The sequence below is a fragment of the Lepidochelys kempii genome, chromosome 16, assembly GCF_965140265.1.
Source record: "Lepidochelys kempii isolate rLepKem1 chromosome 16, rLepKem1.hap2, whole genome shotgun sequence".
NCBI classification, from domain to species: domain Eukaryota; kingdom Metazoa; phylum Chordata; order Testudines; family Cheloniidae; genus Lepidochelys; species Lepidochelys kempii.
In genome coordinates, this window is record NC_133271.1 from 8,522,270 (window position 1) to 8,544,547 (window position 22,278).

The window sequence follows — 22,278 nt, forward strand, 5'->3', positions numbered from 1 at the left end:
GTGGTTTTACTACATTGTATTCAAAGTTTGGCCTGTGTCCAGGCAGAGTCCGGGCCTCGAGCCAACAGAGCAGCCCTTAGGGAATGCATTGGAGCAAGGAGTGGGGGAGAGCAGAGGAATCCAAGAGGACAGATTTGCCTAGAAAACAGCTTCGTTTCCATCTGGTCCGTCTGGAGTTGCCATAGGAACAGCAGTGACAAAGGCAGGGTGTGGGGAGGAGTTCGTCAAGTTTGAACATATCGTGTTCTGGCGGAAAGCTGCAGCCCAGCTGGCTAAATGGAGTTAGTTCAGTGGTTCCCTCTGGTGAAGAGACCCTGAGCTGGGCAGGTAGGGCCTTTTCCAGGTACTTGGCTTTAGAGTGTCCGTTAACTAACTCTCTCTCTCTCCCTCTCTTCCCACCCCTCTTTGCTGCTCGAACTTTTGCGCTAAGTGTTTCTGTTGGTAGCTAAAATGCAGATGGCTCATATTTCACAATAAAGCTGTAATAGCCTGTCATGTTTGGTGAAAATAGCCTTTTCTTCCAAATATTGTAACTCTGGGCGGTGAAAGGTTTCCTTATTGTGCTGGGGCGTCCAGCTGGGCCCAAAGCACAATTCTCTCGTGCTGTCACATGAAGATTTGGAGATGCATGGAGATGCCATTCAGTCAGGAGCCCACTGGATTTGCACAGTCTCTTGCTTAGTGGAAATGTGAGGCTGGATGGCCCACGTTCAGTGGGACATGCTCGGGCCTCAGCTATACTTAGAATCTCCTGTGCCTGGTGGGAGATGAGGCAACCCATTTCCCCCCACAGCTGTCTATCCAGAGCAAGATGTTTGACTTCATTGTAAGCTGTTCCCATGATGGCAGCATTAGAACATAAGAACGGCCATACTGGGTCAGACCAAAGGTCCCTCAGGCCCAGTATCCTGTCCTCTGACAGTGGCCAATGGCAGGTGCCCCAAAGGGAATGAACAGACAGGTTATCATCAAGTGATCCATGCCCTGTCACCCAATCCCAGCTTCTGGCAAACGGAGGCTAGAGACACCATTCCTGCCCATCCTGGCTAATAGCTATTGATGGATCTATCTTCCATGAATCTATCTAGCTCCCTTTTGAACCCTGTTATAGAATATCACAACACCCTCTGGCAAGGAGTTCCAGAGGTTGACAGAGTGTTGCATGAAAAAATACAATCTTGTGTTTGTTTTAAACCAGCTACCTATTAATTTCATTTGGTGGCCCCTTGTTCTTGTGTTATGAGAAGGAGTAAATAACACTTCCTTATTTATTTTCTCTATACCACTCATGATTTTATAGACCTCTGTCATATCCCCCATTAGTTGCTTCTTTTCCAAGCTGAAAAGTCTCAGTCTTATTAATCTTTCCTCATACGGAAGCCGTTCTATACCCTTAATTTTTGTTGCCCTTTTCTGAAGCTTTTCCAATTCCAATATATCTTTTTTGAGATGGGGCGACCACATATGCATGCCGTATTCAAGGTGTGAGCATACCATGGTTTTATATAGAGGCAATATGATATTTTCTGTCTTATTATCTATCCCTTTCTTGATGATTCCCAACATTCTGTTCGCTTTTTTGACTGCTGCTGCACATTGAGTGGATGATTTCAGAGAACTATCCACAGTGACTCCCAGATCTTTCTTGAGTGGTAACAGCTAATTTAGACCCCATCATTGTATATGTATAGTTAGGATTATGTTTTCCAACGTGCATTACTTTGCATTTATCAACATTAAATTTCATCTGCCATTTTGTTGCCCAGTCACCCAGTTTTGTGAGATCCTTTTGTAGCTCTTCACAGTCTGCCTGGGACTTACAAAACTACTCAAGATAGTTATCATCTGCAAATTTTGCCATCTCACTGTTTACCCCTTTTTCCAGATCGTTTATGAATCTGTTAAATAGGACTGGGCCCAGTACAGACCCCTGGGGGACACCACTATTTACCTCTCTCTGTTCTGAAAACTGACCATTTATTCCTACCCTTTGTTTCCTATCTTTTAACCAGTTACCAATCCATGAGAGAACCTTATCCCATGACTGCTTATTTTGCTTAAGAGCCTTTGGTGAGGGACCTTGTCAAAGGCTTTCTGAAAATCTAAATACACTATATCCACCTGATCTCCTTTGTCCGCATGCTTGTTGACCCCCTCAAAGAATTCTATTAGATTGGTGAGGCATGATTTCCCTTTGCAAAAACCATGTTGACTTTTTCCCAACAAATTATGTTCATCTGTGTGTCTGACAATTTTGTTCTTTATGATAGTGTCAACTAGTTTGCCTGGTACTGAAGTGAGGCTTACTGGCCTGTAGTTGCCAGGGTCACCTCTGGAGCCCTTTTTAAAAATTGGTGTCACATTAGCTGTCCACCAGTCATTTGGTACAGGAGCTGATTTAAATAATAGGTGACAGATGACAGTTCTGCAATTTCACATTTGAGTTCCTTCAGAACTCTTGGGTGAATACCATCAGGTCCTGGAGACTTATTACTGTTTAGTTTATCAATTTGTTCCAAAACCTCCTCTAATGACACCTCAATTTGGGACAGTTCCTCAGATCTGTCACCCAAAAAGAATGGCTCAGGTTTAGGAATCTCCCTCACATCCTCAACAGTGAAGATCGATTCAAAGAATTCATTTAGTTTCTCCGCAATGGCCTTATTGTCTTTGAGTGCTCCTTTAGCATCTCGATTGTCCAGTGGCCCCACTGGTTGTTTAGCAGGGTTTCTGCTTCTGATGTATTTTAAAAAAAATTTTGCTATTACTTTTGGAGTCTTTGGCTAGCTGTTCTTTAAATTCTTTTTTGGTCTTTCTAATTATATTTTACACTTCATTTCCCAGAATTTATGCTCTTTTCTATTTTCCTCATTAGGATTTATCTTCGACTTTTTAATGGAAGCCATTTTGTCTCACTGCTTCTTTTACTTTGTTGTTTAACCATTGTGGCTCTTTTTTGGTTCTCTTACTATGTTTTTTAAATTGGGGTATACTTTTAAGTTGAGCCTTTTTTATGGTGTCTTTAAAAAGTTTCCATGCAGCTTGCAAGGATTTTACTTTTGGTACTGTATCTTTTAATTTCTGTTTCACTAAGCTCCTCATTTTTGTGTCATTCCCCTTTCTGAAATTAAATGCTACAGTGTTGGGCCGCTGTGGAGTTTTCCCCGCCACAGGAATGTTAAATTTAATTATATTATGGTCACTATTACCAAGTGGTCCAGCCATAGTCACCTCTTGGACCTGATCCTGTGCTCCACCTAGGACCAAATCAAGAATTGCCTCTCCTCTTGTGGGTTCCAGGACTAGCTGCTCCAAGAAGCAGTCATTTAAGGTGTCAAGAAACTTTATCTCAACATCCCTTCCTGAGGTGACATGTACCCCGTCAATATGGGGATAGTTGGAAATCCCCCATTATTATTATTGAGTTTTTTATTTTAATAGCCTCTCTAATCTCTCTGAGCATTTCACAGTCACTATCACCATCCTGGTTAGGTGGTCTGTAGCATAGCCCTACTGCTATATTCTTATTTTTCAACCATGGAATTACTATCCATAGATATTCTATAGTACAATTTAGTTCATTTCGGATTTTTACTTCATTTGATTCTACGCTTTCTTTCACATATAATGCCACTCCCGCACCAGCGCGACCGGTTCTGTCCTTCCGATATATTTTGTACCCTGGTATTACTGTGTCCTATAGATTATCCTCATTCCACCAGGTTTCTGTGATGCCTATTATATCAATATCCTCATTTAATACTAGGCACTCTAGTTCACCCATCTTATTATTTAGCCTTCTAGCATTGGTATATAAGCATTTTTAAAACTTGTCATTTTTTGTCTGTCCCCTATTGCATGACGTAATTGAATGGGACTTCTTTTCATTTGACTGTTTCTCATCAGATCCTCCCTGTATTTTATCATTTTCCATCCTCTCCTCCTTATTAGGACATAGGGAATCTCCATTTATAGATCCTCCCCTAAGGGATGTTCGAACCACATGCTCCTCCGCATCTGTTGGCTTTCCCCCAGCCCTTTTCAGTCATCCTGCAATAGGTCCTCCATGCTTTCTCTGCCCTCCAGGGGGAATTCAATCTAAGGTGTGCTTCTGCCCTGGGGTAGTCTGATGACATGGCCAAACCACTGTAGCTGTCTCTGTCCAATTATTGAGTCCACAGTCGTCTGCTCCATGTGATTGGCGCAGCACTTCCACATTGGTTACATGATCTCGCCAATGAATTCCCAAGATTCTTCTTAAACAACGCTGGCAGAATGCATATAGCTTCCTGTTGTGCATTTCCATGATCGGCCACATTTCGGAGGCATGCAGTAGTGTTAGAAGGATAACTGTGTTGTGCAATCTCATTTTAGTGTGTAGATGTATCTTCGTACTCTTCCAGATGTTTGACAAATTGGACAATGATCTACTGGCTTTACCATTTATTGCCTTCACTTCCTTAGTGAGCTGGCGATTAGCAGATATTGTACTTCCAAGATAGACAAAGTCATAAACTCTTCCATACTCTCTTCCATCAATCACACATCTGTCAGTATTGACAGCATTCTCTCCTGTTCGCATGGTCTTGGCCTTCTGTATAATGATACAATCTCCCACTTTAGCAGCTTCTGCTTTCATGCTCATAACGAGTTTTTTCCTTCCATCCAAGTTGGTATCCAATGACTGTATCATCCGCAAAATGTCTTGTAGCTTATCTCTTGCCCAAACAACACCAGTGTCCTCAGCAGCAGAGGCCACTCATAGACTTTAAGGTCAGAAGGGACCATTATGATCATCTAGTCTGACCTCCTGCACAATGCAGGCCACAGAATCTCACCCACCCACTCCTGTAACAAACCCCTGACCTATGTCTGAGCTATTAAAGTCCTCAACTCGTGGCTTAAAGACTTCAAGGTGCAGAGAATCCTCCAGCAAGTGATCCATGCTCCACGCTGCAGGGGAAGGTGAAAATCCCCCAGGGCCTCTGCCAATCTGCCCTGGGGGAAAATTCCTTCCCGACCCCACATATGGCGATCAGCTAAACCCTGAGCATGTGGGCAAGACTTACCAGCCAGACACCCAGGAAAGAGTTCTCTGCAGTAACTCAGATCCCACCCTATCTAGTGTTCCATCAGAGGCCACTGGGCATATTTACTGCTAATAGTCAAAGATCAATTAATTGCCAAAATTCGGCTATCCCATCATATTATATCCCCTCCATAAACTTATCAAGCTTAGTCTTGAAGCCAGATATGTCTTTTGCCTCCACTGCTCCCCTTGGAAGGCTATTCCAGAACTTCACTCCTCTGATGGTTAGAAACCTTTGTCTAATTTCAAGTCTAAACTTCCTGATGGCCAGTTTATATCCATTTGTTCTTGTGTCCACATTGGTACTGAGCTTAAATAATTCCTCTCCCTCTCCGGTATTTATCCCTCTGATATATTTATAGAGAGCAATCATATCTCCTCTCAACCTTCTTTTGGTTAGGCTAACCAAGCCAAGCTCTTTGAGTCTCCTTTCATAAGACAGGTTTTCCATTCCTCGGATCATCCTGTTCCAGTTTGAATTCATCCTTCTTAAACATGGGAGACCAGAACTGCACACAGTATTCCAGGTGAGGTCTCGCCAGTGCCTTGTATACCGGTACTAACACCTCCTTATCTCTACTGGAAATACCTTGCCTGATGCACCCCAAGATTGCATTAGCTTTTTTCACGGCCATATCACATTGGCGGCTCATAGTCATCCTGTGATCAACCAATACTCCGAGGTCCTTCTCCTCCTCTGTTACTTCCAAGTGATGCCTCCCCAGTTTATAACAAAAATTCTTGATCTTAATCCCTAAATGCATGACCTTGCACTTTTTACTATTAAATTTCATCCTATTACCATTACTCCAGTTTACAAGGTCATCGAGATCTTCATGTATGATATCCTGGTCCCTCTCTGTATTGACAATACCTCCCAGCTTCGTGTCATCCGCAAACATTATTAGCACATTTCCACTTTTTGTGCCAAGGTCAGTAATAAAATGATTAAATAAGATTGGTCCCCAAACCAATCCCTTAGGAATTCCACTAGTAACCTCCTTCCAGCCTGACAGTTCACCTTTCAGTGTGACCCATTGTAGCCTCCCCTTTAACCAGTTCCTTATCCACCATTCAATTTTCATATTAATCCCCATCTTTTCCAATTTAGCTAATAATTCCCCATGTGGCACCGTATCAAACGCCTTACTGAAATCGAGGTAAATTAGATCCACTGTGTTTCCTTTGTCTAAAAAAAATCTGCTACCTTCTCAAAAAAGGAGATCAGGTTGGTTTGGCATGATCTACCTTTTGTAAAACCATTTTGTATTTTGTCCCAATTACGATTAACCTCAATGTCCTTAACTACTTTCTCCTTCAAAAATTTTTCCAAGACCTTGCATACTACAGATGTCAAACTAACAGGCCTGTAGTTACCCGGATCACTTTTTTTTTCCTTTCTTAAAAATAGGAACTATGTTAGCAATTCTCCAGTCATATGGTACAACCCCGAGTTTACAGATTCATTAAAAATTCTTGCTAATGGGCTTGCAATTTCATGTGCCAATTCCTTTAATATTCTTGGATGAAGATTATCTGGGGCCCCCCCATTTAGTCCCATTAAGCTGTTCGAGTTTGGTTTCTACCTCGGATGTGGTAATATCTACCTTCATATCCTCATTCCCATTTGTCATCCGACAATTATCCCTAAGCTCCCCATTAGCCTCATTAAAAACTGAGGCAAAGTATTTGTTTAGATATTGGACCATGCCTAAATTATCCTTAACCTCCACTCCATCCTCAGTGTTTAGCGGTCCCACTGCTTTCTTTGTTTTCTTCTTATTGATATGGCTGTAGAACCTTTTACTGTTGATTTCAATTCCCTTTGCAAGGTCCAACTCTACATGGCTTTTGGCCTTTCTCATTTTATCCCTACATGTTCTGACCTCAATAAGGTAGCTTTCCTTGCTGATCCCAGCAAGCATGCCCTGTTTTGATTTGCATCATGATGCCATCTGTTAGCAAGCTTACTTAAATATCTTGATCAGTCACTTTACCATGTGTTAATGCCACTTCTTGAGAACAAGGTGAATTAATTGAAAGTTGAGCCTCTAAATCAGTTGGAATCTTCTAGAAAGAACATTGTATGTGTATCTTTATTAGTATATCAGGCCGTCAGTGTACATGGCAGTTTGCCAAGCACATTAAACAAGTTCAAAGACACAGTCCTTCACATGTGGAGCTTACAAGCTAAATTGACCAGACAAACATACAGAAATTACCTCTGAAGGGAGTGGGGGAGGGAGAGGAGGATTCCCAATCATTAAACCTCCTCCCCCAGCACAAAGAGACTAGATGCACAGCTATGAGGCTGCTTGAAAAATTGGCCTGCCGCATTTAAAAATGCCTTTTTTTCTTCTATAGCTGCTAGATTTGTTTTATTTCTGGGACATTTCATTTTTCTTTTCTTTTTGTAGTTGTTCAGTTTTGACTGACATTCCCATTTAAATGCTAACCTAGCATCACTAACAAAAGTAAGAATAATTATTCTTTCCTTTTTTAGAATTTGATTTAATTGTGTTTCACATTTTTCTGAGTAAAATAACTCCATTAAGTAGGTTGTGTTTTGTAAAGTAGCCATAAGTATCTGAGGCTTAAGCCTATTGGAAACCAGAAAGTCTTTTGTTACTGTTCTAATAAGTTAGTGCTTTAAAATGTTGGGCTATTTTTTACATTATTTGACATTATTTGACCAATAATTGATCGCTTATTTTCGGACCGGCCAATGCCCAGCCCTAGCTGGGATTGTGCAAAATTTCACGTGGAGCCAGGGCACCATGAGCAGTGAGTGGCAGCCCAGACTATCTGCCCTGAGTATGTACCCAAGGGATCTGGATGGGTTTGTACTCAGGGCAGCTGGCCCATGTCGCTGCTGTCCATGCTACTGCAACTACACTTTTTTAAGTGCGCTTGTCCAAGTCGAGCTAGCACAGGTATATCTAGGCGAGCCGGGAATCACACCCCCAGCTTCAAGGGTAGCTGAAATCTCAGACACACACTGTTCCGTCTCTTAGCAATTCAATCTTATTCAATCACAGTCAGCAATTCCTACAGCAGATCCTTGAGAAAAATATCTAGGGTTGATTTAAAAATTGCCAGTGATAGAGAATCCACTACGTCCCTTGGTAAGTTGTTCCGATGGTTAATTACGTTCACTGTTAAAAATATATGTGCCTCCTTTCTACTCAGAAACCCATGAAAACTAAATACCACCCATTGGGGTGCCTCTAGGAGCCAGTAATACTTCCCCACTCTCAAACACTCCAGTGTAGCGTAGACACTTCCTGCTTCGATGGAGTGGGTTTTTCCATCCAAGTAGTTAATTCACCTCTCTAAGAAGTGGTCGATGGGTCATCAGAAGAATTCTTCTGTTGACTTAGCTGTACCTGTAGTGGAGGCTAAGTTGACATAAGCACGGCACTCGGGATGCAAAATTTTTCACAGCCCAGAGCAATATAGTAAGGTTGATCTAATTTTTAGGTGTAGACTAGGCCTCTGGTTGCGTATAACAAAGACAATTTTTATTAGGGGGAGAGGGAACACAACATTAATTTGGGAAAACACTACAACAGTGGTTCAAAAGTATGCAAACAATAAGTAAAACCACACACCCTCAATATCTTGGGCAGTGTCCTTTGCCTCAGCTTGCAGTGTGACAGAACAATAGATGAGAGTCCCTTCAGTACACCATTTCCAGTTTCTCTCTGGTGTACTCCACTCACGGTTTGTTGTCCGAGGTCATTGAAGCCCCAGAGTGCAAGGGGGCATTCAGGCTGGTTCACTTCCAGCCCTGGAGGAGGGTGGGGAGCTGGAGGGAGGGAGTGATGCTGCCAGTTGCCATTGTTGATTTTACGGCTGCTCTGCTGCATCCTTTGGTCCAGTCTGGCCCTACGGTGTCATAACCACCTGCCTCAGCTATTAACAGTCAGAGCTGCTGCGGCGTCTCTCACCACACTGCCTTTATCCACCATGCCATGAGCCGAGGTTCCACTGCCCAGCCAGGTTCTCAGTCATCTCCGCTATAGTGATTTCTCGGGGTCTTAAATGCTTCGCTGCTGCCTCTGCTTCCTTGTTTTCATCGCAGTGCTGTCCACACCACTGGGGCTAAGGCTGAGCCCCCTGGACCTACCGATCACCAGAAGAGACAAGACACTCGGTTGAAGCCACTGATCTGTCTTTAAACACTGGAGGGGGAGGATCAAATGGACTCTCACGTAGCATCCTCAGTGCAGAGGAGAAACAGCTTCCCCGCCCCCTCTGACTTTCACTTGAATTGCTGCCCCCACATTCAGTGAGTGAGGTTATTCTTACGGTAACCGCTCAACAAGGGCATGTCAATTATAGGTCTGCTTCCCTTTAGTCATGCAGGAAGGATAACAAAATTTCATTACCCCTGCATCCAAGACTTAAGTGAATTTTAATCCAAAACAGCCAAAATTAATCTCCTTGGCAAAGCAGATGTGTCTGTTGGTCACCTGGGCAAAATAGATGTGTCTATGCAAATAAAGTCTGCCCATGAGGTAGTTTCCTCCAGTTCATCAGTATATGGCAGCAGAAAGCTCATTCAGACGACTGCCTTATATTAGCAGGTTAAGATAACTTGCATCCAAGAGTATTAAAAGAGCCAGCTGAGGAATTGGCGGGACCATTAATTTTGATTTTCAATAAGTCTTGGAGCACTGGGGAAGTTCCAGTAGAAGAAAGCTCATATTGTGCCAATTTTTTAAAAAGGGTAAGTGGGATGACTGGAATAATTGGATAGATTAAAAACTGGCTGACTGATACGTCTCAAAATTGAATTGTAAACAGGGAATCATTATCGGGTGGGAGTGGTTCCAGGGGGGTCCATATGCTATTTAACATTTTTATCAGTGGCCTGGAAGAAAACATAAAATCATCACTGATGAAGTTTGCAGATGACCCAAAAATCGGCGGAGTGGTAAATAATGAATGCAGACCAATCTGGATCGCTTGGTAAACTGGTCACAAGCAAACAATATATGTTTTAATATTGCTAGAGGTAAATGTTTACCTTTAGGAATAAAGAGTGTAGACCACACTTGTAGGATGAGTGACTCTGTCATGGGAAGCAGGGATTCTGGAAAAGGTTTGAGGATTGTGGTGGATAATCAGCTGAACACGAGCTAAGAGTGCAATGCTGTGGCCAAAAGAGCTAGTGCAATGCTAGGATGCGTAAGCAGGGAAACTCAAGTAGGAGTAGAGAGATTATTTCGCCTCTGTATTTTGCACTGGTGTGTCCACTGCTTGAATGGTGTGTCCAGTTCTAGTGTTTTTCTGTGTGAGTTTAAGATAAGAAATCTTCATATAATAAAACCACGTGGTTAGTTGTAATGGTATGATATGTGGAGATGCCACTGATTTATGACAAGACTGAGTGATAGCTGTGCAGATCATGAGGGTAGGCTACAAGTTATTTTGATTTCATCATACTGTATAATTTAGGGGTGTAGATTTTATTTTTGTTTTGGATAAATTCTATACTTTTGTAGCTGTAATCTCAGCCACATACTGTTCAGTCCCTTAACAAATCAACTTTATTCAATCACAGTCAGCAATTCCTACAGCAGATCCTTTAGAAAAAATCCAATCTTGATTTAAAAATTGCCAGCGATCAATAATGCAATACATTCCTCAGTAAGTTGTTCCAAGGATTAATGACTTTCAATGTTAAAATATATATGCCTTGTTTCTACCCAGAAACCAGGGGAAACTAAATAATCATGTTTGCATAGTATTACGTACTGGGACTTCGTAAACAAAGACAAGCACTGTACACTCTGCATTGCTAAGCCCCTCTGTTATGTAGAATTGTTCTGGTGAGGAATAATTTTAGACAGTTATCACAAAGGTGCCTTTGCTATGTGTCATGAACTCCTATGCCCCAAACCCTCGTTCCTCAGAACTGATTCCCTGGGAAGCCTGGATGTCTCTCAGTGATCTTAACTGTACTTTACTTTTTGTTCCATGTCTGTACTGCTGTTGCCCTAGACAACAGTCTCATTTACTACATAATGTGAATTCTGATGTATTTACATGCTATGGAGTTTTTAATCCAAAGGGTTTCAAAATACAGGAGAGTCTGAAAAGTTGGAAAACTGGATTTGCTGATACCCTGTCACATCACAGGTACTTAACTTTCCAGCCAAGAGTATATTCTACAGTACAAACCTGCTAAGAATAATCATCTCATGTACACTTAAAAATTATTCAAGACAGAACAGAACTAGAAGATGACACTGGGTCATTTAAAAGGAAAATCCTAGTGCAACCTTAGCTCTGGAGCAGACTATATTAAATGTAGTGCTAGCCTGAAGCATTGAACTCCAGTCAAGGACTAGCATTGTTTGGGAAAATGTGCTTTTGATTTAAGCAAGAGATTTGGATGCTGAGCAATCACAGGGATAGTTTTCCCTCAGTCTCCAACTGTTCACAGAGTCTTATGCATTCATGCATCACTAGTTACAGTAAGTGTGTTTGCCGGTTCAGGGAACTTTCAGGACCTGATTCTCTGCTGCCTAGTACATTTTGAGGCTACTTAGCAGCCCCATGAACAATTACTTTTTCCTCTTCTTTCACAAGGGCCTTTATGTCACAGAGGGATTCTCTGGTTAGAGAGGGGTCCTTTCGAGATCAGAAAATAATCATCGTGCATTTAATAAGGCTTTTGGTACTGTCTCACATGAACTTCTCATAAGCAAACTAGTGAATATAGCCTAGACAAACCTTCTGTAAAGTAGGTGCATAACTGATTGGAAAACCGTACTCAGAGAGTAGTTATCTCTGAGTCAAGCTGGAAGGGCATATTGCAGGAGGGGGTTCCACAGGGAACTTTTCTGGATCCGGTTCTAAGCAATATCTTCATAAATGGTCTGGATAATGACATAGAGAGTACACTTATAAACTTTTTGGATGATACCAGACTGAGAGGGGGTTACAAGCGGTTTGGAGGATAGGATGAGAATTCAAAATGATCTTGGCAAACTGGAGAAATGGTCTGAAATAAATAGGATGAAATTCTATAAGGACAAGTGCAAAATACTACGCCTAGGAAGGAAAAGCAGTTGCACAAATATAGAAGTGACTGCCTAGGAAGGAGCACTGCAGAAAGGGATCTGGGGCTTATAATGGATCACAAACTAAATATGAGTCAACTGTGTAACACTGTTGCGAAAAAAAAAAAAAAAAAGCAAACATCTTACTGGAGTGTATTACCAGGCGTGTTTGTAAGTACAACATGAGAATTAGTTCTTCCACTCTACTCAGCCTTGATAAGGCCTCAACGGGAGTACTGTGTCCAGTTCTGGGCACCACACTTTGGGAAAGATGTGGACAAATTGGAGAAAGTCCAGAGGAGAGAAACAAAAATGATTAAAGGTTTAGAAAACATGACCTATGACGGAAGATTGAAAAAACTGGGTTTTTTAGTGTGGTGAAAAGACTAAGGTGAGACTTAACAGCAGTCTACAAGTACATAAGATGTTATAAATTGTTCTCTGTATCTACTGAGGACAGGACAAGAAGCAACGGGCCTAAACTGCAGTCAGGGAAATTTAGGTTAGACATTAGGAAAATCTTCAAAACTGTAATGGTGATTAAGCACTGGAATAAATTGCCTAAAGAGGTTGTGGAATCTCTGTCACTGGATGTTTTTAAGAACAGGCTAAACAGACACCTGTCAGGGATGGTTTTGATAATACTTAGTCCTGCCTCAGTGCCAGGGACAGGAGTGGATGTCCTACATTTCTATGATTCTGTGTCAGATGTTTCTTTGGTAGCTTGAGATTTGTTGACCAACTGCAAAGGGATCCGAAAAGAGCCACAAGAATGATTCAGCATCTGGAAAACTTGCCTTACAGTAAGGGACTTGAGAAACTCAATTTATTTAGTTTCTCCAAGATAGAGTTAAGAGGTGACTTGATCATGGTCTGTAAGTGTCTACATGGGGAGGAGATTTCTGGTTGTAACCGGCTTTTCTATCTAGCAGCCGAAGCCAGAATGAGAGCCAATGCCTGGAAGATGAAGGGAGACAATCTCAGACTGGAAGTAAGCTGCCAATGTTTAGCAATGAGAGTTATTAACATTTGGAACAACGTACCTAGGAGTGTGCTGGATTCTCCATCAACAGGAGTCTTTAAGTCAAGACTGTATGTTTCTAAACAATACCCTCTAGCTCAACCCCAAGTTATTGGGCTGGACGCAGGAATCCCTGGGTAAGCTTCTCTGGCCTGTGTTATACAGGTCGGACTAGATCGTCATAATAGTCCCTTCCAGCCTTAGCATCCATGAATGTATGAACCTACAATGATAAATACTGAAATATACCAGAGAAACAGGGGCCAGCAACTCTGACTGTACAAATCTAAAATAAAAGCTAATGACAGGCAGCATCTTTCCCACGCAGGCAGCTCCCGCCAGTGGGAGATGGGCTCATCACAATACACCATGCTCACCTTGCCCAGGGGCACCAGGGGCTGGGGGTGGGTGCGCGCACGTGCGTGCAGTGATGCTGGAACACTTTTAATAGTGGGGATGCTGAAAGCCAGCCCCCTTACTGCTGTCTGCCACCCCTTCCCCCAAGCTGGGGCCGGGAGCAGACAGGGGCAAGGGGGCCGAGGCTGGGGACAGGCGTGGTGGCAGGAGCTGGCAACAGGGACCCCAGGCCGGCGGCCAGCACCCTGCGTAAAACCTGGGGGTGCTGCAGCACCCCTCGCACCCTTGGTTCCCACACCTGTGTGTGTGCGTGGGTGCATGTTTGCCGCCATGATGCCCCCCGGGGAACAAAGGTGCAGGTGCAGCTCCCATCTCTGACGGCGCAGGTGCTGTTCTGCATGCAGGACAAGACATGACGGGGAGCAGATAAACTCTAGAGCCCCTTGGCCTCATGCAACAGCACTAGGGTCATAGATGGGAAGGTTTCCCAGCATCCCGTCTGTAGAAAGGTGCCACCACCCCTGGCTTGCCGCCCACTTGGCGGTAGCGTGATGTAGCGAGCTGGGATCAGCATGCCCGGCTGGAGGAGAAACGCCAGCCCAGTGCCTGCTAATCTGGAGAGCCGGGACAGCCCTTCAGCAAGCCCCACTCGCACCAGCGCCCTCCGGAGCTGTGGCTGCCTGTGTTCTTCTCCGAGTTGCGCTTAGAACTGCATCCTGGAACACAGCACTGCTCTTTCTACCCTCAAGATGCCTGACAGGCCCCCCCGTGTGCATGGGTCCTGTTTGGGACACGCGAGCCACTGGACACAGAGAACCCATCTGAAAATAGTTACCCCAGTACATCCCCAAATGTGTAGTGCTCATTAACATATGCTAATGAGTGATTACCATATACGGTAATACTAGTAGCTGGAGCTGCACAAGGTCGTTAGTTGAATGAAGTCGTTTGGAGTGTATGTGTCTGTTCCCTCACTGATGGGCAGGGGCCCCCGAGTGCCATCGGGGGCAGCATGCTCTGCTTCACCCAGGAATCTCCATTCCAGCCCAGAGCCAATGCCGCATTTCGCCTTCGAACTCGTCCTGGCAGCAGCTAAACCCGAGAAGTGTTAATAGCTGCAGGCAGAGTCCCGCACATCTGAACTGCAGGGGCTTCTGTTCTGTAGGCAAGAGGATACTGGTGAGGTATGGTGTGGCCGAGGGCTTTCCTCCCTAGGGCCTGTGTCCAACACCCTGGGAAGACAGCTGTATTCCAGTCGGTCCTGTGCATCTTCATCAAACTGCAGCTACAGTTCAAAGGCAGAATCTTGGTCAAAAGCAATGATGTCAAACAGGAAGAAAGAGACAGGAGATTTACCATAAAACAAGTATTAGAATCAGCAAAATCCTTGTTTGACTTGTAAGCTGAGCAAAACTGACTTGAAAGTGGAGCTGGGTTGAACATTTTCAACAAATTGTGTTTTCTTTGCACTATGGTGTTTCATCGAGACCAAAATGTTTAGGACAGGAAGTGTTCCGAGTTCCACGGCTCTCTGGCCACTTCTGATGAGACAGAGTGTGACTGGCTGGCCACCTTTTTGTTTCATGAAAACATTTAAGAGGTTTTGTTTTCATTCCGATGCAGAATGTAAACACGTTCTGAAACCTTGACAGTTGTCATGAAACAGGCTTGTCGTCCTCCAGCCCGCTCGACCTCTCAGTAGCGGAGAGGGGTTTATATAGTCGGCCATTCACAGAGCCATTTCCCTGACTAGAACCATGCCAAAGGCAGGCCTGTACAGCAGCGCGATGCACCCCATAATCAAAGAGAGAAGCCGATTCCTCCAGCCTGTGCACTGCTGCCAGCAGGCGGATCACTGCCACAGAACCTCCTGCATCCATAGCAGGACTCCCGCTCCCAGGGAACCGTTTGCAAACAAGCAAGTTCAAACAATAGTGTCTCTTTCATCTTGGATCCCCAAAGCCTCCCGAACACTCCAGCCCTCCACAATGGATCTCTGAAGAGAGGATGGGACGAAGGAGGGCCCCAAAACTCCACCTATTTCATGCAGATCCAGTTAGAAATGTAAACGACAGTTCCCTCCTGTTCCCACTGTAGGGAATGTTATGGAATGCCTTCGCTAGCAGGTGGGTCACCTGCTCCACTGGGGACAGTAGTGGCCTTTGCCTGTACAGGAGTGAAGAGGCGGGCTTGTTTCTCTGACTTGGTGTCTGCTCTGTATGCTGGAGAAAGCTGCTCTCTCCACTTCTCAGTGGGTGTGTTTACACAGCCAACTCAGGCTTGCGGGGCTCTGCTTGCGGGGCTGTGCAGACTTCCGGGCTCGGGCTGGAACTCAGGCTCTAGGATCCTATGGGGCGGGAGGATCCCAGAGCTTGGGCTCCAGCCCGGAAGTCTACACAGCAATGAAACAGCCCTGCAGCTGGCTGGCATGGGCCAGCCGTGGGTTTTTCTTTGCTGTGTAGACATACCCCGTGAGTGAAATATTTTTCAGGAGGGAGATTTTTTTCTGCTCACATAATGATTGTAACAGAGTTTTATTCTGATGCAGCCAGCTGTTAGCAATTAGCAACTTGATCCACCCAGCCCAGCAAACAGGGATAATGCTTTCCTGCCGCTCTCAGGCTTTGCTATTGCCTGGGGTTTTGGTGCCAATGTGGGCCTTGCGCTCCAGGTGTGGCAGTTTCTCTGGGGGTAGATGTGTGACAGCAGGCTTAGAATAAAGTCATAACAAATACAGCCGGGCGTTCTGGGTGCAGTGAAAAGCTCTCGTGGGCCCTCCACACCAGAAAGAAAACAGGAGAGAGAGAAAACCACTGCTAAACCTATCCAGCAGCATCATCCAACCCATGCTACCATCCGGGAGTAAAGTCTCGGGCCCAGTTTTCACAGTGGCTTTCATGGGCTGAGATCAAACCCCAAGGGAAACCCCCCTCCTCCAGTGCTGCAGAGGAGCACGCTGTATGTACAGGGATTCCAGTCCCCGCGGCTGCCCCCTCAATGTCCCTTGCCAATCAACAGGCAGGAAAGGATAACCGGCGTCTGGGGCCACCTCAGGCAAAACTGCAAATGTTGCCCCTCCCACAAAACACGTAAGGATCAGAAATTAAACACTTCGCTCCCCCAGCTCATCAACACTAATCCCCCTATGGCAGCACCCTACATGGCCCACCCAGAACTGTTAGGTGCCCACCAGCTAGACCAGTACCTGATACCCCAACACACAAACCAGCAGCCAGAACAGACCGACCAGCACAAAGCCCAGCCCCCTGCCCAGGACTGCTCCCCTCGCAGAGATCTCCTCACAGTGACAGCTAACGCTGAGGCAGCCTCTCCCCGGGTACAGGCTCAGCAAGCGAACACGAGAGGGGAACTGGGGCACTAGGCTGAACGCAGCAACTGTGCAGCGTGCAGAGCAGAGGGGCTTGGGGCAGAGAGAGTCGCTTTCTAGTCCAGGGCCCCAAAGCCAAGGGGTGAGAGGAGCTTCCCCAAACGCTCAGAGATCGCATTAGGCATCTCAACCAAGTGTGCTGCAGGAGAAGGGAGAGGCAGCAGAGAGGCTCTGGCAGTCGGGAGCTGCCTGCTAAGTGCCAGGGAGCCAGTGTAACACGCACACACGGCCCTGTGCTGACACACTCCCTGGTGTTACAGCGTGATCTCGCGCTCTGGTGGGGAGAGACTAATACCCATGGAACCAGCCCTCCGAGAGGGAAGCGGAGTGTGGGAGCTGCTCCCCATGCTGCCCATGCACTGTGACCTGCTCCGAAGAAGCAGTCATTCCAGAACCTGATGAGAGTGCCCTGGTTTCACGCTCTGGTGCTCTCAAAAGGCCTGCGTGCCCCCACTTCCCTGCTGCTTCTGATGTCCAGACTCTAGCCCCTACTCCCACGTCTTCTCATGGCTCCAATGTGTTGCTTCCCCAATCCCTCATTGCCACCTCCTCAATCATGGCCCTGGCCCTGGCCCCACTACTTGTCTCGTGAGCTCTTGCCTTGATACCCTGCTGCCCCTTTGCAGCATCTGGGCAGGCTGCGTGCTGTCCAGCCAACCTGCCTCCGAACTGCACCCAAGGACTAACTCAACGTGCTCATGCCCTCCACCTCCTGCTTCCTCCAGACACCCAGGCTGGACCTGCTGCCTCCCTGGGGCGAGGGTTCAGTTGGCAGAACTCAAACGCCACCCTGGCTTCTCCATGCAGCCGTACACATGGAGTCCCTGAGCCCGGGCTCCAGCCCGAGCCTGAATGTCTGTGCAGCAATTAAACAGCCCCATGGTCACAGCGCCACGAACCTGAGTTAGCTGACATGGGCCAGCTGCAGGTGTTTAATTGCAGTGTAGACATGCCCTCTCTGTTCCTGGCTCCTGCCAGCCCCACAACACCACAGAGTACAGCATAACGCCAGGCCGTGGTGACTGAGCCCAGGAGCTGCTCCGAGCAGGAATTGGCAGCGTGGTGGCAAAGACACTGTAGCTTGCTGCCATGGGAACTGGGGAGGAGTGGGGGACTACAATGGTGCAGAAAATGGGTGAAGTATTTTCCACTGTAGACCTGGCCAGGGTTAGTCCCCCACCTTGGGAAGAACAATGGTCTAGCCAGCAGATTAGCCACACACCTGAAACAGAAGCCATGTCCATACCTATTTGCTCTGCAACTTTGGATAAGTCAGTTAGCTTCTCTGTGCCCCACTTGTCCTGTTGGTGTAGGGGGCTGCTTGTGCACACCCAGTCTGTAAGGGCCTGTGAGACCTACGTATGAGAAGTGCAGAGTAACAGCCCCATTGTATAGTCAGGAAAGTGTGAGGCTCAGAATGGTTGAGTGGCATGGTGCACTGGCCTTTTCACATCGATGATCCCTTATTTAAAGCCAAAAATGTTCATGGTTCCATTATATTTACTATAAAATTAAGAGTAAAAATAAATCAGCAGTACCCAGCACCTCGTCTAGGGGTGTGCATGTGTTTCGGGAGGTTGACAGAGAATATTTGACTCTTAATGGGTGTGAAGGGAGTGGGGGAGACAGATTTTCTTTGCTTTAGATTGTAATAAATTTTCAGTGATGCCCCTGACAGCCTTCTGTGACCCCCTCCTGCACTGATGTACTGCATTAGGGTTAGGAATCAGGAGACCTGGGTCCTGCATTTGTGACACAGATACTGAGAAGTCCCTGTGGACAAATCACTGTAAACATAAAATATTCTTACTTCATACTTGCTTTCCTTGGGACAGTGCATATCAGCATGGCTAATTTACGGGCGTATCACCCATGAAACTGGTTTTGCTTGATGAAAGTGAATGGTAGTGACTGCAGCTTTATCAGGAGTGTACTCCTGGGATCACTGCAGATAAACTTTTCAGATGACACAGCAATTGGAGTGGTAAATAATGAGGAGGGCAGGTCCATCTGAATTGCTTGTGTAGCATCCTTCTCCACCCCGTTACCTCTTTTAGCACTAACCTCCTCATGAGTTTTGATGGACAGGCCTGGGTTCCTTTGGATCCCACCTCCAGCTCAGGAGGGTGTAACTTCCCTTATTTTCTTTCCATATTAATTTGTTTGGTGCGCCTCCACTCCTCTTGGTCCTTCCTGGCACAGTCACCAGGGCCGCTCGGGTAACCCCCACTTGCTTGCCAGAGTTGGAGACTCCCAAGAAATAACACAAACACACACAATGTATTCAGCACAGTAATTATATTAAACGTGAAGTAAATATAATATAATAGTAAAACACTACTCTCAGGGTCACTGGTGCCCACGCAGGTAATACCCGCGAATTTTCCCCATCACCTGACCTGATACAGAAAACATAAAAATCAGTGTCCCATTGGTACGTGTAGTTTGTAGGGGCCCTGGATGACCTGTGATAATATCTTCTGCAACAGCAATCAGCACCTTGGCTGACTGGGTTCAGTACAGCCCAAAAGACTCACATGGGATAAGGTAGTAAGTCACTCCGCAGGTTTAATAGGCAGCAGGTAATAAAATCCCCAAACCCTTACCACTGGCTTGAGGACACCGTTCTGGGAGTCGGGAGTCTCCCAAACAATTTCCCTGATCATCTGAAAGATGGAGCTTTGGACACCTCCGAGGGCTGCTGGCCGCATCCTCCTCATGCAGGAGTCTGACTGCTTCTGGTCCCAGGATTTCTGCTCCCCACAAAAGGATGCAGGTTATTAAACTTGACTAAGATCCTAACGTTTGTCTTCTACCATAGTGCTTAGACACACTCACAGCAGGCGGCAGCCCTGGACCAGAGCAGTGGTGCCATTTTGTGACTGGTTTCCCTAGGGAACTGGAGAACTAACTCAGACTGGCTTGGATGGGGGGAGTTTTCCCAACTAACTTGAGACACTGGGAGTCACCTTGAGGAGAGAAAGGACCAAGCTAGGAGGTGCTGCAGCCAGAGGCTCTTTCTCAGGGGGACCCTGCATGCACCCTGGGACTCACCAGCTCACCCACAGCCAGCCATGCCCTTTCAGTGGCTGGCTTCAGACTGGCTTCTCTCCTCTCCAGTGCTCCCCAAGGGTGGTCAGGGCTGCTCTTCTTCCAGGCCTTCACTTGTCAGTCACTTGGCTCTGCCCCCCTCCTTTCTCTCAGAGACTGCCCCTCCTCTGAGCAGAGGGCTGGTAGCCATACTGGCTCCTGCCATCCTCCCCCTAGCTGACAGGGCCCCTGTCGCTCTGGTCTAGATAGTGTCTCTCCACTCTCCCGCAGGGTGGCGCAGCAGACTCTGAGTCTGCCCTTGGCTTTCCCCCGAACTTCCGGCATACAGAGACCCAGGGACCTAGGTAAGCTCCTGGCGGGCTACACTTTGCTAACTGGACATTCATCAAAGCATTTAAATGTCAGAAAACAGCACATATGAGGCTCAGTGCATGATCCTAAAGCTGCTACACACTGTTTCTCCTGATACAAAATAATATTGCTCATTATCTTTTGTAATCTCAGATATGTGGGGTAGCATCTGGGAATGTACGTATATTTACACTCTGTTTGTTGGGCCAATAATTCACAGGATTTTGATCTGATCAGGCTCATCTCTCGGAGGGATGTATTTGATCAATTCTGTATTTGATCAACAAGTACCCTACAGTCACACTGACACTGGCATTGGGCAGGACAGCATCCTTAGCTAAAGCAAGGTACTGAACACATGACAGCATTATTGCCTTTTGGGTTTCCTCTTGCCTCCCCCTGCTCTGTGCCTGGTCTGAAAGGGTCAGCTGCAACTGCAGTCAACAGCCTCCCTAAGAGGGCAGGGAGGAGGCAGGGCCATGTCTCCATCCCCCTCCATGCTGGCCCACAGAGCAGGTGGGCGTGCACCATCCTGCAGGGGCCCCCTTATGCGAGGAAGGGTCAGCAATTACCATGTGTTTGCCGTGGGATGAGTGCAGTCGGCAGCGCTGTGTTTACTAAAGGGCTCCTTCTGGAATGGGATTGTAGAACTCTCTGTTATACTTCCTCTGTGGGACGTGTAAGTATTTCCAGGGCCCTCTGGCTGGCAGTTCAGTTTTTCATTTCTGTGTCTCTCTGTATGGAACAGGAGCTTTCAAAGGTTCCTTTGCAAAGTGCAACACTTAAAAGCCAGGGCAGAACAAGCGCAGGATCCTGTCCGCATGGTCACCCATGCCTTCGGACCCTACCCAGGGCACTGGCTGAATGGGATGCAGTGAACCAGGCAGCTGTCTTTTGTTAACATTGTATCATCTTTCACCATACAGCCTGAGTGCTGTAACTAGTGGGACAGGGTTCTGCATCAGAAATACCATGTGATCCTGTAACCCAGGGGTCGGCAACCTTTCAGCAGCGGTGGGCCGAGTCTTCACTCTAATTGAAGGGTTCGCATGCCAGTGATACATTTTAATGTTTTTAGAAGGTCTCTCTCTATAAGTCTATAATATATAACTAAACTATTGTTGTATGTAAAGTAAATAAGGTTTTTAAAATGTTTAAGAAGCTTCATTTAAAATTAACTGAAAATGCAGGGTCCCCCAGACCGGTGGCCAGGACCCGGGCAGTGTGAGTGCCCCTGACAATCAGCTTGCGTTCTGTCTTTGGCACGCGTGCCATAGGTTGCCTGCCCCTGCTGTGGTGAATGCCTGAGTCATAACGCATGTGCACAAGGGACAGAGGTTGAGGTTAGGCAGGTGAATGTGACTTGAACTTTTGAGGGCTGCACTGTATAATCTTACTGGTCTTTTAAGGTAGCTTTTTGTGGCATTTCCTAGTTTAAAAAACCCCAGCAGATAGGAAGCAACGACACTTTTTCTTATGGAACAATTTCCTTGGTGGCATTCCTGCAGGATATGCTCAGCAAGACAAGAGCTCTCATAGAACCCTTGCAAACTGAGTGCAGTCTTGTGTGCACTGAATGTGGTAGGGGTCTGCCCTATTCCAGATATGTCACCGGAGAGAAACATCACGGGGCACCAACAGAGCGCTGTCAGATTGTTAGTAACAAACTGGCAATCGTTAGTATCTGTGTTCGCGTGAAAAGCTGCACGTTAACCCTACGGACTCTCTCGCTGGCCCGGTTTGCATTGCTACCCCAAATTGCTGTTGGGCTGGGGCAGCAGGGTTTTGGGAAGGACAGAACGGACACACTCGAAAACAGCAACCTGCCTTTGTTCCACTGTAAACAAACTGACCATTAGGTGCAGAGTAGACCTGGGAAACGCTCGCCCAGAGGGTATGAGTCTGAGAAGGTTACGAGCAAGGGGGAAAGGCCTGTTCCAAGAGGAAT

The 22,278-nt window shown here is 46.1% G+C and overlaps 1 protein-coding gene across 5 annotated transcripts in view; it reads left to right on the forward strand.

The window, feature by feature from the left end:
• LOC140899145 (discoidin domain-containing receptor 2-like) overlaps positions 1-22,278 on the forward strand; it is a 158,714-nt gene that overhangs the window by 46,524 nt on the left and 89,912 nt on the right. The window contains exon 1 of one of the 5 annotated variants that reach the window (XM_073314067.1): positions 229-327. The exons of the other annotated variants lie outside the window; for them this stretch is intronic. The gene's annotated coding sequence lies outside the window, so the exon portion shown is untranslated. Of the gene's footprint in view, positions 1-228; positions 328-22,278 lie in introns of those variants that run through there. 5 annotated transcript variants of the gene reach the window in all.